Source organism: Phocoena sinus, chromosome 6 (genome assembly GCF_008692025.1).
Source record: "Phocoena sinus isolate mPhoSin1 chromosome 6, mPhoSin1.pri, whole genome shotgun sequence".
NCBI lineage: Eukaryota > Metazoa > Chordata > Mammalia > Artiodactyla > Phocoenidae > Phocoena > Phocoena sinus.
In genome coordinates, this window is record NC_045768.1 from 8570259 (window position 1) to 8582766 (window position 12508).

The window sequence follows — 12508 nt, forward strand, 5'->3', positions numbered from 1 at the left end:
ACCTCAGTAATCAGCAGAGTTGTACATTAAATCAAGCATAAACCATCACATGGTGCCTAGCAGACTGGCAAAGACGAAAAAATGTCAATCTCCACATTGACAAGGGAATGGAGAAATATGTACTCTATGCACTCTGGGCGGAAGTAAACACTGATTCAATAATTTTGAAGAGCGGTTTGGCAAGAGCAGTTTGGTATATATCAAAATTTAAAACGTACTTAAACCTTTGGACTCGCCAATCTCTCTTCTTAATGACAAAGTAATGCTGCCATGTGAGAGCCTTTTCTAGCAAAGTTGTACTGTGGAGAGACTGATGTTTACAGAAGCCTACTACGTGCTTGGAATTGGACTTGTGTCTTCTTACATAACCTCACGGCAGCCTGTGTAGGAGGGACTGTTCCCCTCACTTCACAGAAGGGGAGAAAGTGAGGCTCACAGCCAGACTGCTGGTAAAATGCCCCAGCAGGAGTTAGTCCAGAAGGTTCTAGATGTCAAGCACTAAGAGTTCTCATCTCCCTTCTCCCAAGTGCCTAGTCAGTGTTGGGGGTCATAGTGGAATCTGGACACTACTAGGTGTCCTCAACCTCGGCTCAGACCACACCTACCCCCTCCCATACCTGGAGTCGGGTGTGTGGGATGCAAGGATTGACGGCAAAGGAAAATAGGGCCCAACCTTACCAGTCACTGGTCGTATGTCCAAACCCCAAAGCAGAGAGCTCTGGAAAGCCACACTAGACAAGGGGGAGCAACCCTTTACTAAACTAGCTGGGAACCAAACAAAAGCAGGGCCTGACGCCACTGGTTCTCCAACCCCACACACCCTGATACCCAAACCTGGGTCTTGGTCAAATCATACCCCAGCTATATGGAAGGAGAGGGAGGCATAAGCCCATCAGAGATGTGGAACCCACTCTCCCTGAAGTAAAATGGAGGAAGGGGAGCAAGTTTACCAAACCAACAGCATCAAAGAAGAGAACAGGGAGACGAGAGGGCTGTGCTCAGGCGCCACGCCTGGTGCCCAGGGAGTCGCCCCCCTGCCGGCAAACAGCACTCGGCACAACCAACGCACATCAACAGTCCTCCTCGCCCATCCCGCCTGGGGACTTCTAAGGCCTACAGTCATAGGGGTCCTACTGTTACTAAGGTCTCCATGGTGAGTGCCTCTGCAGACCCAGAAGGAAGTCAGTGACACCTTGATCAGTGGAGGGCACCCACCTGCTGGGCTCGTGTGCAGAACACGGCAGGGAGACAGAGATGTTCCCCAAGCAAGTGACACTGAACAGGGCCCCCTCCCCCCGAATCTTGCCAATCTGATCCAGATTGAAAGAGAAACCTTTGAACTACTGCAAACACTGGGGATGGGAACCCATGATGTTCATACTCCGCAGATGCTCTCTGGGAGCTCAAGGGGTCCCCCCGATCTCCCAAGAGCACCTCATCTGCTTTATACAGTCTGGTAAAAACTCTCAGTTACAGTAAAGGAAAGCTAGAGAACTGGATTAAACAAAAAAGGAACATTTTAAGTGTAACAAAATGTTAAACAGGCACTCTTTCAGCCTCGGTTTTTTTCGAGTCTCGAAAGGCTAAGGACAAAATCATAACTGATAAGAGCTCCCACGTTATGGACCAAAAGGTGCAACACCCTCCTTGCAAGGGGGAGGCCCCAAACTGGCTCTGCAGCATTAGCTGGTTGCCCACCTGCAGCCTGTGTAAGAGGCGCAGAAAAAGTATCCCGGGGTGGGGGGATGACTCGTCCCCATGATATGCTCCCCCCTGCCACCACAGGGAGGGTAGGTGTTCCCCCTCCTTCAATCAGTGAGAGGAGCTTCCAGGGACCATTCCAAGAGTCTAGCACTACCATCTGACTCACACCTCAAGTCTGCAGACCAGACGTGGAGAGCAGTAAGAAGCGGGTACTGCGCTGGGAGCAAAGGGCAAGCCCACCGATGGGGGCGGGGAGGCAAGGACACAGTTCCTAGGAACCAGAGGGCAGCCTGGATGGTGAGGAGGGGTGGTGCATGAGACCCAGGAGCCAGGGAAGGGCCATAAGTGGTCGGCTAGAGGAGAAGCACTGCCCCATGGAGGGAGCTGAGTCAGAGGTGCCCCGAAGGGAAATTCTGAAGAAGCGGCAACAAAGAGGGAGAAAAGACAGGAAGAGGGAAAAGACAGAGCGTGGGTACTCTGGGCAGCTGGCATACCCAAGGGTGCCAGCTCTGGGTCCCGACTCAACAGGCCACATCAGAGGGGCCCTTGCCTCTCCCTTGTCTGTCTCGTCTGTTCCAACCCCAAGGGCCACAAAGCTCTGTGGACCAGGAGGGAGGCAATAGAACTGCAGGGTCTGGTGGAGGCACCCAAGCATGTGCCCTCCCCCACCCCAGGCCTCCAGCAGGACCGGCTGTAGGAGTCCAGACTTCGGACTCCTACACTGGATGGTCTGGAGTGACGTGACTATCAACAGCAGAGAGACTTCGGGGCCCGCTAAGTTCTCAGCATTGACTGGGAAAAGAACGAATCCACAGAGTAGGCTGGAAAGGACACTGCGGAAAAATAAAGTTGGTTTCTTCTTACACCTGACTGGGTCCAGCTCATTTAATAAGCTGGTTACATAAGGACATGAGGTATCTCCCGGAGTCCATGAGCAGGGACACAGCTGGGCCTCACAAGGACCAGGAACCAGAAACTGCCTGGAAAGTCTTCAAGAGGCCAGGAATCCACTCTCTCAGCCTCTCTCTCTGTCCTTTCCCTTTCCCTTGCCTGCAGGGTCTCTCTCTGTTTCTTGTGCATGGATCAGCTTTTCCCAGCATGGAATTTCTGAGCTCACATGTCCTCCTGGTCTGAGTACCAGCAAAGACCTGAAGACTCTCTCCTCGCAGCCAACTCCCAGCCAGAGGACCCACTGGCCCACTCGGGTTGGGTGTCCTCACTCTTATCGACTGGGCTCCGAGCAGAGCTGGTGGAAGGAACGCGGCTGCTGGAGCTCAAGGCTGTGGAAGGCATGGGGGAAGTTCCCACGGTCCCAGCTGAGCAGGGGTCAAGGCTGGCTCTATATCCAGAAAGGTGTCTGGACTATACTCCAGCTGTTGTTGGTCCCCATCCTCTCTGGAGACCGTATTTTGCCAACTAGGTGGATACTGCCCCATTACTCGTTAGATCACGTCCTATTCCCCAGCCCCTCCCCTGCGGACTCCTGCCCTCCCAGGCTCAGCTGTGTCACTAAACACGACTGACACACGGCTGTGCCCAGAGGGGCTCTTACTGCCCTTCTTGGATATGCCGGGTTTCTCAATAGTTTTCGTAGATATAGGAGGCAACAAGTTCCCCACTGCTGGGCTCTTCCAGGCAGTATTTCCTCTGGATAACACTCATACCACCCACAATCTATAGGCGCTGTCCATGTGCCAGGCACCATGTGTGTCTCTTTACACTCTCACAACCACCCTGTGAGGTGGGTTCTACAACTACCCAACCTTCGACGTAACAGAAATTGAGGCTCAGAGTTGTACGTGACATGCAGCCTGAGATGCTCAGGATTTGAGCTCGAGTCTGACTCCTGAGCTCCTGCCTCTGCAGGATTAGATCACTGTCCCCAATGATGAAATGAAATGACTAAGGCTCCTCTCTCACCCCATCAGCACTTCCTAGTACGTCTGAGAATCATGCAGCATGGAGCCTGCTGCCCACAGAAGTGGGTGTGTGAGCTGGCCAGCCAGCCTACCTGTGCAGAAGCAGCTGGATGGACAGTAGGTCCCCAGGTGTCAGGAAGTCAGTCCAGGGCTGTTTGCCCAATTTATCTCAGAGCTGAGGGCACAGAACAATAGGGGGCAGTGATGGAGAATATCTCTCAGCTTCTTGGGGCTCACAACCCTTTGCCAGGGCTAAAGTGGCTGGGCCCTGCCTCTCTCCCTTCCTCTTGGAGGACAATCTACAGACCAAGCACCGCCCTTTGGCACTAGGAGTGTCCTGCTTGTGGCTGGTCTGGCTGTCACCTCATGTACCAATTCTATCTTGTCCAAGCCTTGGTCTGCACTATCTGGTAACTGGGTCCCTGTTGTGTTGGCTTATCTCCCATTTCCATGCCTTCGGGACAGGGGTTTGCTTGGCTAGTCTCTCTCAGATCCTGCAGTCAGGCCTGAACCAGCTCTAGCCTGGGATTCCACCCCTTGTGGACACATGCCTTGGTACCTACAATCACTGGGACACTCCTGACCTGGGGTATCCTGGGTCAGCTCACCCAAACATGGGAACTCAGACACAGATAATCCCTCCCCGCCGTGCAGCCTTCCCAAAGCCCTTCCACACGCAGCACCTCCCCACTGCTCGCCGACGGTCATGATAAATCCATCTCCATGGGCGGGCCAGGGGTGCTTCCTTCCCGCTGCTGCAGTACATGTACCCTCCTAAAGCTGAGGGACATCTCACATTAGGAGGACAGTTCGCTGGGCAAGGGTGGACAGGCCACATTCGCCCTGACCCTTAGCAGAGCTGGGAGTGGCCCAGAACCCACAAGGGTAGCTAACAGAGCAAATGGGATTAGAATTGCCTTCCGGAGCAGTGCGATGACAGAGGCCAACGCCCTAGTCATCTGGAAGAGCGGAAAGAATTAGAGGAAGCACACAGCCTCCCTGGAGCCCAGAAAGCTGACCGAGCCCGAGGTGAGTGTGCCGGGCATCGGCTCCTCTCCACAGGAACCCGACAGCCAGGGCAGTGCAGGGCTGTGCTGGGGACGCGGGGAGAGGAATTAAGGACAGACATTCAGGATGCAGACGCAGGAAGCAGGGGCAGCTGAGCAGCTGGGTGGGAGGTCTGAAGGCCTGGCTGCCTAGCCCAGGCCCAGGGAGCACGGGCTTGAAGTGGGAAGCAGCTTCTTTGTCAAGAGCACAAAGAACTAGTGGGTAGCGAAATGTGTATTAAAACCAGAGGCCATCTTTCACCTGTCGTTTCATTATAAGAAACTGGTTGGTAATGGTTAGCACTGGTGAGAGCAGAGAAGACAGGCAGGCTGGCATGCGTGGGTGGGAGTGGAACTGTAACCCAGGAAGTGGGTTCCCCAGCAGCAGTGACCAAAAAGAAAGTCGCACGTCACCTCTGCCCAGCAATTCCACTTATAGCTCTTGGTGTTTCTGAAATACTCTGGCAGGTGAGTAAAGATACAAATAAAAAGGTGTTCTCCACTGCACCACCCGTCCAAGGGAAAAAGTAGAAACAACCTAAGCATTTATCAATTGGGGTTAAACAAATCAACGTACATCCAGGCCCCGTCCAACAAGGCGCCACGTGGCCACGGGTGCCACGGAGCCACTTGGAAAAATGAAGGAGTTCTGTACCTGCTGCCACTGAACAGTACCCACCACACTTCGAGTGGAACAAAAAGTAAGGTGCAAAACAAACTGTCTACCCAAAGGTTCCCAGTTTGGTTAAAAAGCACGAGACCTTCAAAAAAAAAAAAAAAAAAAAAAAAAGCACGAGACTCTTCGCACACCCCCATGTGCACTGATACTTCTCCATGTGGATTCAAGCGCCTGGAAGGACACACCCAACCTGCCAACACTGTCTGCCTCTGAGAAGTAGGAGGGGAGGAAGGGGATTTTCACTTTCTACTTTACAGACTTTCTAGTGTGAGTTTTACAACAAACAATGTGTTACTTTTGTCATTTTAAGAGTTTTTAAAAGATGAATGGGAGTTGAATGGCACTGCTGGGCACAGCCTTTCTGGCCGCAGGAAGTGGAGATCTTCCCGCCCCCCCCCCCCCCCCTTGAACAGGCACTCCTGGGCCCCTAAAGCCCTGGACGACTTACACTCTAGGCCTTTCTGAGGGTAACTTCCTGGGACCTTTCAGGCTCTAATCAGCTTGTCCCCAGGCACCTTCCTTCCTCACAGAGCTGCCAGAATTCATCTCCTCTCCACGTGGCAACTGCCCCCTCTGCCCTAGAAGATTTCCTTCCCTCAAAATTAGCTTCTAATTTTGGGACCCAGCACTTCCTGCTGCCCCAGAGATCAATCTGACAGTCTTTTTTTTTTTTAATTAAGGAGGTTTTTTTAATGATAAATATTTTACAGAAAATAATTACTCCGTACAGGGTATTATCTGGAGTTCATTACATGGAATAATTTATTTGCTCTTTACAGCAACCCCATGAGGCAGATCCTGTGATTATTCCCATTTTAAAGACAATGAAGTAACATTTCCAAGAGGACTCGGCTCATTAGCAGTGGAGTCAGGATCTGAAAGAACGCAGTTTGCCTCCTCAACTACTCTGACATATTGTCTCTGAGAAGTAAACAGAAAATAACACACATCTGAGGAATCTTGTCATCAATGGCTTGTCCTGGATTTATGGGTTCATAGAGTCCTCTCCGTAAATAGTCAAGGGCAGGTAGGAAGTAATTCCTCCCTTTTGGCCCCTAGATTAGTCCCTTGTTCTAGACATCAGCTCAGCACCCATTGCCAGGGGTACATACCTCCATCTCTACCAGTAGAAGCCCAGGCCCTAGAGACTGAAGACCAGAGAGAGAGAGAAAAGGAGTCCTTTCCTCCCTACAGTCTGCTCTCTAGAGTCTGGAGTTTAGCCTGAGGCATCTGCTCTGTCTGGAGATTGTCAACAGCACTTATGTCCTTTTTCCATGTTGGCCCTACCTCCACAAGGGAGCAGGTCACAGCTCTGGATTTCCATCAATAAAGCAAACCCAAAATAGATACAGGAATTGGACACTTGTCCATTGCGTAGGTTGCTATGTGGGGCGGTTGGGAATCTCCTGATTTGTCTAGGTAGAACTCACCTCTGTCTGCCTGTCTGTCTGTCTCTCTCTAGCCCCAACTGTAACCTGCTCCTGATTCCATCATGGTGCCCGCTGTAGTCTCCTGCAGCAAGTCTGTAGGCACCTTGGGGACAGTGATTTGCCCTCTGCTTCTTTGGAACCTCTCATTTTCCCATGGTGGGTTCATATAAAATACGTGTGCAATGGATGAATGAGTGAATGAGTAAACTTAATGTATTTCAATACTATTTTTAACATCCAGAATCTGACAGTCTTTTGTGTGTTGAGTTTTACAGCTGATTTTGTTCCAATACAGATGGGGCAACAAAGTAACATATGTGGGGTAGTGATAAAGTTGGTGCAATGCACTAGTTATCCATTGCTGTGTGACAATCTACCTCCAAATTTAGCACCTCACAATAAACACTTACCGTCTTGCAGCTCCGTGGGTCAGGAGTTTGGGTGCGTTTTAGCTGGGCATCTCTGGCTTAAGGTGTCTCATGAAATGACAGTCATGGAGGGGCTGCGGCCTCCTTTGAAGGCTCCACTCAGGCACAATCTGCTTCCAAGTTCACTCGCGTGGCTATCGGCAGGCCTCACACCCTCACCACACAGGCCTCGCCAGAGGACAGCCAAACACACGGCTGCTGGGTTCCCCCAGGATGCGTGAGCCAAGAAAGAGTGAGACGACAGCAACACCCAACAGAGAAGCAGTCTTTTTATAACCGAATCCCGGAGTGACATCCCATTATTTCTGTCATATAGGATTTGTTAGAAGCAAGTCAGTATGTTCTGCCCATGTTCCAGGGGAAGGGAGTACACAAGGGATCGTCGGGGGCCAGCTTAGAAGCTATCTACCACATGAAATCTTCCAGATTCTCAGGGCCATCGTCCTAACTCTTTCCAAAAGAGACGTCCCAATGGCCCCGCGTTATTCCTGCGGCTGGAGAAACTCTAGCCTTTCCTCTATCCCTAATCCTTCTCTTCTTTAGGGCTGGCTGACCCTGGGAAGGCCCTCCTTCTCCCACCTTGAGCCCCTGTACCACACAGGAGGGCCCTGGAGACATTCCTCTCTTCAGCCCACTGTCTGGTTTCCCCAGAGGGTAAAGGTCTGTTAGCAGGAACATATGGCATGATCTGAGGTTAGTGGTGGGGCTCTGGGGTCGCAGCACTACAATGTGGCAGTAGTAAGTGGTGAAACTTTTAACAAGTCTTATTAAGTCTCTGCAACTGTGACATAAGTTAAAAATAGTGCCTTCCTCAGAGGAAGGAGTGTTGGGAGGATTAAATGAGATCATGAGTGTAAAGCGCTTGGTGTGGGGCCTGTTGTGTGGTGGAAGAAGTAAATGTGAGTGCCGGTCGTTTTTATTATTGTCAGCTTCTAATTAGAAGTCCAAAGACTAAAGGTCAAAGAGGAGCAGTTGTCTGATGACTCCACAGATTCCTGCTATGGAAACACACCTTCACTTGCACAAAATGGGCTCGTGCTCTCATCTCCTTTCCGGGGTTCAGACAAAACTGCTCGACCCAGAGAAAGGCTGACTGCAGGTCCTCCCTGTGCCCCAGAAGGGACGAATGTGACCAGCTGCTCAGATCTGGGCAGCAAAGCCTGAAGGAAAGAAACCTCTCCCCCAGCGTGTTTTCCTCCCATGCTGCTTCTCTCCACGGAGACAGATGTTAAATGGAGGATGAATAAGTTAAGGCAGGGTGGAACCCCAGCCATGAGCATGAGGTCCTGAGTTAAACTTGGTGTCTGCCTGGCGTACAATGTTGGTAAGTCATAAGTGAAATAGTAGGGTTTTTTCATTCCCAAAATGGGGATTTTAATAACATCCACTGGCTTTTTGTGAAAATTGAGCAAGACTGTGAAGTCCCAGAGAAATGTGGATTTTAAGGTAACAAATCCTGAGACTGCAAAAGTAAAGGCAAAATTCTCTCTGGAAGGGAGAGATTTAAAACCATATGCAGCTGATGACTCAAAAAAATAATGGAAAAGGTTTCCTTCATTTGGGATGGGTTGTGTCTTTGTGATTATTCTGTTGATCGAGAAGCATGTTTGAGATGCATCAGAAGGTAGCTTTTCCCTGCTTGCTGGGCCCCAGAGGGGGCTGGATCCTTCCTCTATCTGGAAAAGGAGAAACTTGATCAAAGGCTCTCCTGGGCTTGTTGCGCCCTGTAGCACGTGGCCATCGGGCAAAGAGGAGAAAGGCACGGCTCTGGGCTCCAGAAGTAGGCATTCCAGAACGCAGGCTTAAGCTTTTCTTTGTGGCACTGACATCCCCTTAGCCATCCCCGAGCTGTGCTTCCTGGCTAAGGAAGGAGGAGCCTGGGGCTTCCCTGGTGGCGCAGTGGTTAAGTATCCACCTGCCAATGCAGGACACACGGGTTCGAGCCCTGGTCCGGGAAGACCCCACATGCCGCAGAGCAATTAAGCCCACGCACCGCAACTACTGAGCCTGCACTCTAGAGCCTGCGAGCCACAACTACTGAAGCCAGCATGCCACAACTACTGAAGCCCACGCGTCTAGAGCCTGTGGTCCGCAACAAGAGAAGCCACCACAACAAGAAGCCTGCGCAATGCAACGAAGATTAGCCCCCGCTAGCCGCAATTAGAGAAAGCCCACATGCAGCAAAGAAGACCCAACACAGCCAAAAATAAAATAAATAAATTTATTTTTTAAAAAATGGGGGGACTTCCCTGGTGGCGCAGTGGTTAAGAATCCGCCTGCCGATGCAGGGGACATGGGTTTGAGCCCTGGTCCGGGAAGACCCCACATGCCGCGGAGCAACTAAGCCCATGCGCCACAACTCCTGAGCCTGTGCTCTAGAGCCCACGAGACACAGCTACTGAGCCTGCGCTCTAGAGCCCGCGAGCCACAACTACTGAGCCCGCGTGCCATGACTACTGAAGCCCGCACGCCTAGAGCCCATGCTCCACAACAAGAGAAGCCACCGACCGCAATAAGAAGCCCGCGCGCTGCAACGAAGAGTAGCCCCCGCTTGCTGCAACTAGAGAAAGCCCGTGTGCAGCAACGAAGACCCAACACAGCCATAAATAAATAAATTTATTAGAAAAAAAAGGAGGAGCCTGGCTCCACACAGGTCCATCTGGAGAGACTGGGTAGGAAAGCAGGAGATGACTGGAGGGAGGGATCAGGGTTTGTGGCCAGGCAGCTGGCTGAGGCACCAGAAACAACCAAGATGGATCTGTGGAACAAATGAGTATTCCTTGGGGATTCTTGGGAACACGTGGGGTGGGGAACTGAAGGGAAAAAAGGCTGAATTTCCTGCATGCGGAATGGAATTTTTTCAGTTGGGAGTTAAAGGAAAGAATTAGCCTTAATGCTGGCAAACTTGGGGACAGGTGGATAACACTGTGGTAACCCTAACTTGGGAGCCATCGGACTTTGGTCCTGGGGTGGTACAGGCCCCCACCAAAGGGGCAACAGCCCCTCTGATTCGGTTCTGGGAAGCAGAAGATCTGCCGATATCCATCAGTTCAAGCCCTCCTGCCTTCTGGAGGGAGATCAAGAGAGCACGTGTCCGTGCCCTTTCATCTCTGCTCAAATGCACACATCCTTCATTCTCAAAGCCCAGGCACAGGGAGATGCATGCGTCTCCAATCCGGTATGAGGGACATGCTCACTGATAATTGTTTTAGGTCTCTCCAAGGCTTTGCTCTAAAATGAACTGTTTTCAAAAGGCCTTCCCCTCCCCCTCCCCCACCCCAGCAGTTTCTGAAATACGGTGATGCACCACAGGCTTCTGCATGGTCCCCTGCCTGGTTTTCCCTCCTCCAGCCTGACCTCCCCCAAGCCGGGCACCTGCTGTCGGCCAGGAGACCCGTGTTCAAGGCAAACCCAAGCCAACCACGCCCTTGCTCAAAACCCTCCTGGTCCCCTACTGCTCGTGGAGGCCAGAGCCTGAGCCCCCCACTCCCAGTGTCTAGGCCCTAAGCAACCTCACCCCTCTCTCCCACTCCAGCTGCTTCTCACGACACCCTCCTCCTGATTCTCTACTCTCCAGGCAGTTTTCCCAGCAAACATGTTTTTCCCCACTTCAGGGCTCTTGCACAAGCCGCCGTCTTTGTCTGGGATGCTCACATGCCACCTCTTCATCCAGCTTATTCATCTTTCAGGGCTTCCCTCCAGAAAACCCTTGCTGGTCCCCCAGCCTGGGATGGGTCCCCCTTTATTCACTCCTTTGCCTTTCCCTCCACAGTGCTCGGCTCACTTTGGTTTCTAGTTCGCTGTCAGTGATCAGATCTGGGCCGTGAGCGCCACCAGAGCAGAACTGAAGTCTGATGCCCGGGTGAGAACACACCCACCTTGCAGAGGGCCTGGCGTGTGAGGCCCTCAGGCTCAGAGTGTGAGCCCGTCACTCCCAGCTGTTCTGGGGGCTTTGGGGTATCAACGTAAATGCTTCTTTTTGACCAATGACCACTTCTTTTTGAAAGTCCTTTTAGATATCCCACAGTTTAAGTCTGTTAATTTTATACTCAGAATTTGGAAACAACTTGCCTTTATTTTAAACTTCAGAGTCCATATTGGAAAATAAAACCTTGCTTTTTAAAAATGGGAGGGTTTGGCTGTTTGAAGGAATAGCTTAGCTTCTAGAAATTTACTTCACATATTAGAAGTCGGGGTAAGTTTACCAGGAATCTAAATGTTCTCTAACTATTCAGAACTGTCAGAATGCCTAGTTTTTGTTCCTTGAGAGATCACAATTTTCCACACTGCCTATATTTACTTTTAGAATCAGGCTCTAAACCTTTTAAAATCTATTACATTTGTAATTTTATTTAGCTATTTCCTGGAGGGAACTATAGGTTCTGAAAACCAAACACCCTCTAAATCAATAAAGCTACTTGGAAGTAAATGCTGTAGCCACGCTTCACAGCTCATTGCCTGCTTTTGTTATCACTTTGACCTGAGCTGGATATTTACAAGCAGTAGCTATCAGATAAAATTAAGCTGCAAATAACTGACCTATTTCCCAGAACTATTTTTGCACTTTGAAGTAAATGGGAATAAACTTTTCGAGACAAAGAGAGTCTTATTTTTGAAATGTAGTAAGTTTTTCCCTCGGTGTTTTTTAAATTATGCTTCACAAGAAACAGTGCACCAAAGTGCAGCCAACTGGCTCTAAAATTTGCATTGGAAGGAGTTGGAATACACACCCACATGGTTAATAACGTGCCAGTACTACATGAGGGTATCTTTACATGGAGTAAGAGACACATGTGTGAGTAGTCCCAGGAAACCAGTTAGTGTAGAACCTTCCACAGAGGTTTAAAAGAATCGTTACAAAAGTAAAACCTATACTTGCTATTAGAGGCAAATAACCACTGAAGCAGCGTTCAAAGTCTCAAGCAGGAACTAAACGAACGAATCAGCTGGAAATATCGAGGACTGACCTCAAGTCCCTCCCAGAGAATAACTCCCTCTCCCCCAAGGAAAACACCTACAGTGAGGACGTTGCCAGGGGAAAAAGAAATGGTTTCAGACATTTTTTCCTATATTGTACCTTCCAGGAATTATGTAACTCTTCCTCTTTTGATAAACAAATCCATCCCCAGGACAAGTTGGGTTTTCAAGAGGAATCCAGTACTAAAACCACAACCTGGATTTGGGCAGGGTCTGTCCATGGCAATCAGAGGTGCAGGGAGGCCTTAGCTGCCCTCAGGACGGATGGCCCCGCTGAGCCTCAGAATGGGATCTTTCTTCATTCTTTTTAATGAAACCGTGCCCC

General features: G+C 50.5%; 1 protein-coding gene across 23 annotated transcripts in view; it reads right to left on the reverse strand.

The window, feature by feature from the left end:
* Positions 1-12508, reverse strand: part of RALGPS1 (Ral GEF with PH domain and SH3 binding motif 1) — a 283690-nt gene that overhangs the window by 127931 nt on the left and 143251 nt on the right. The window lies entirely within an intron of this gene.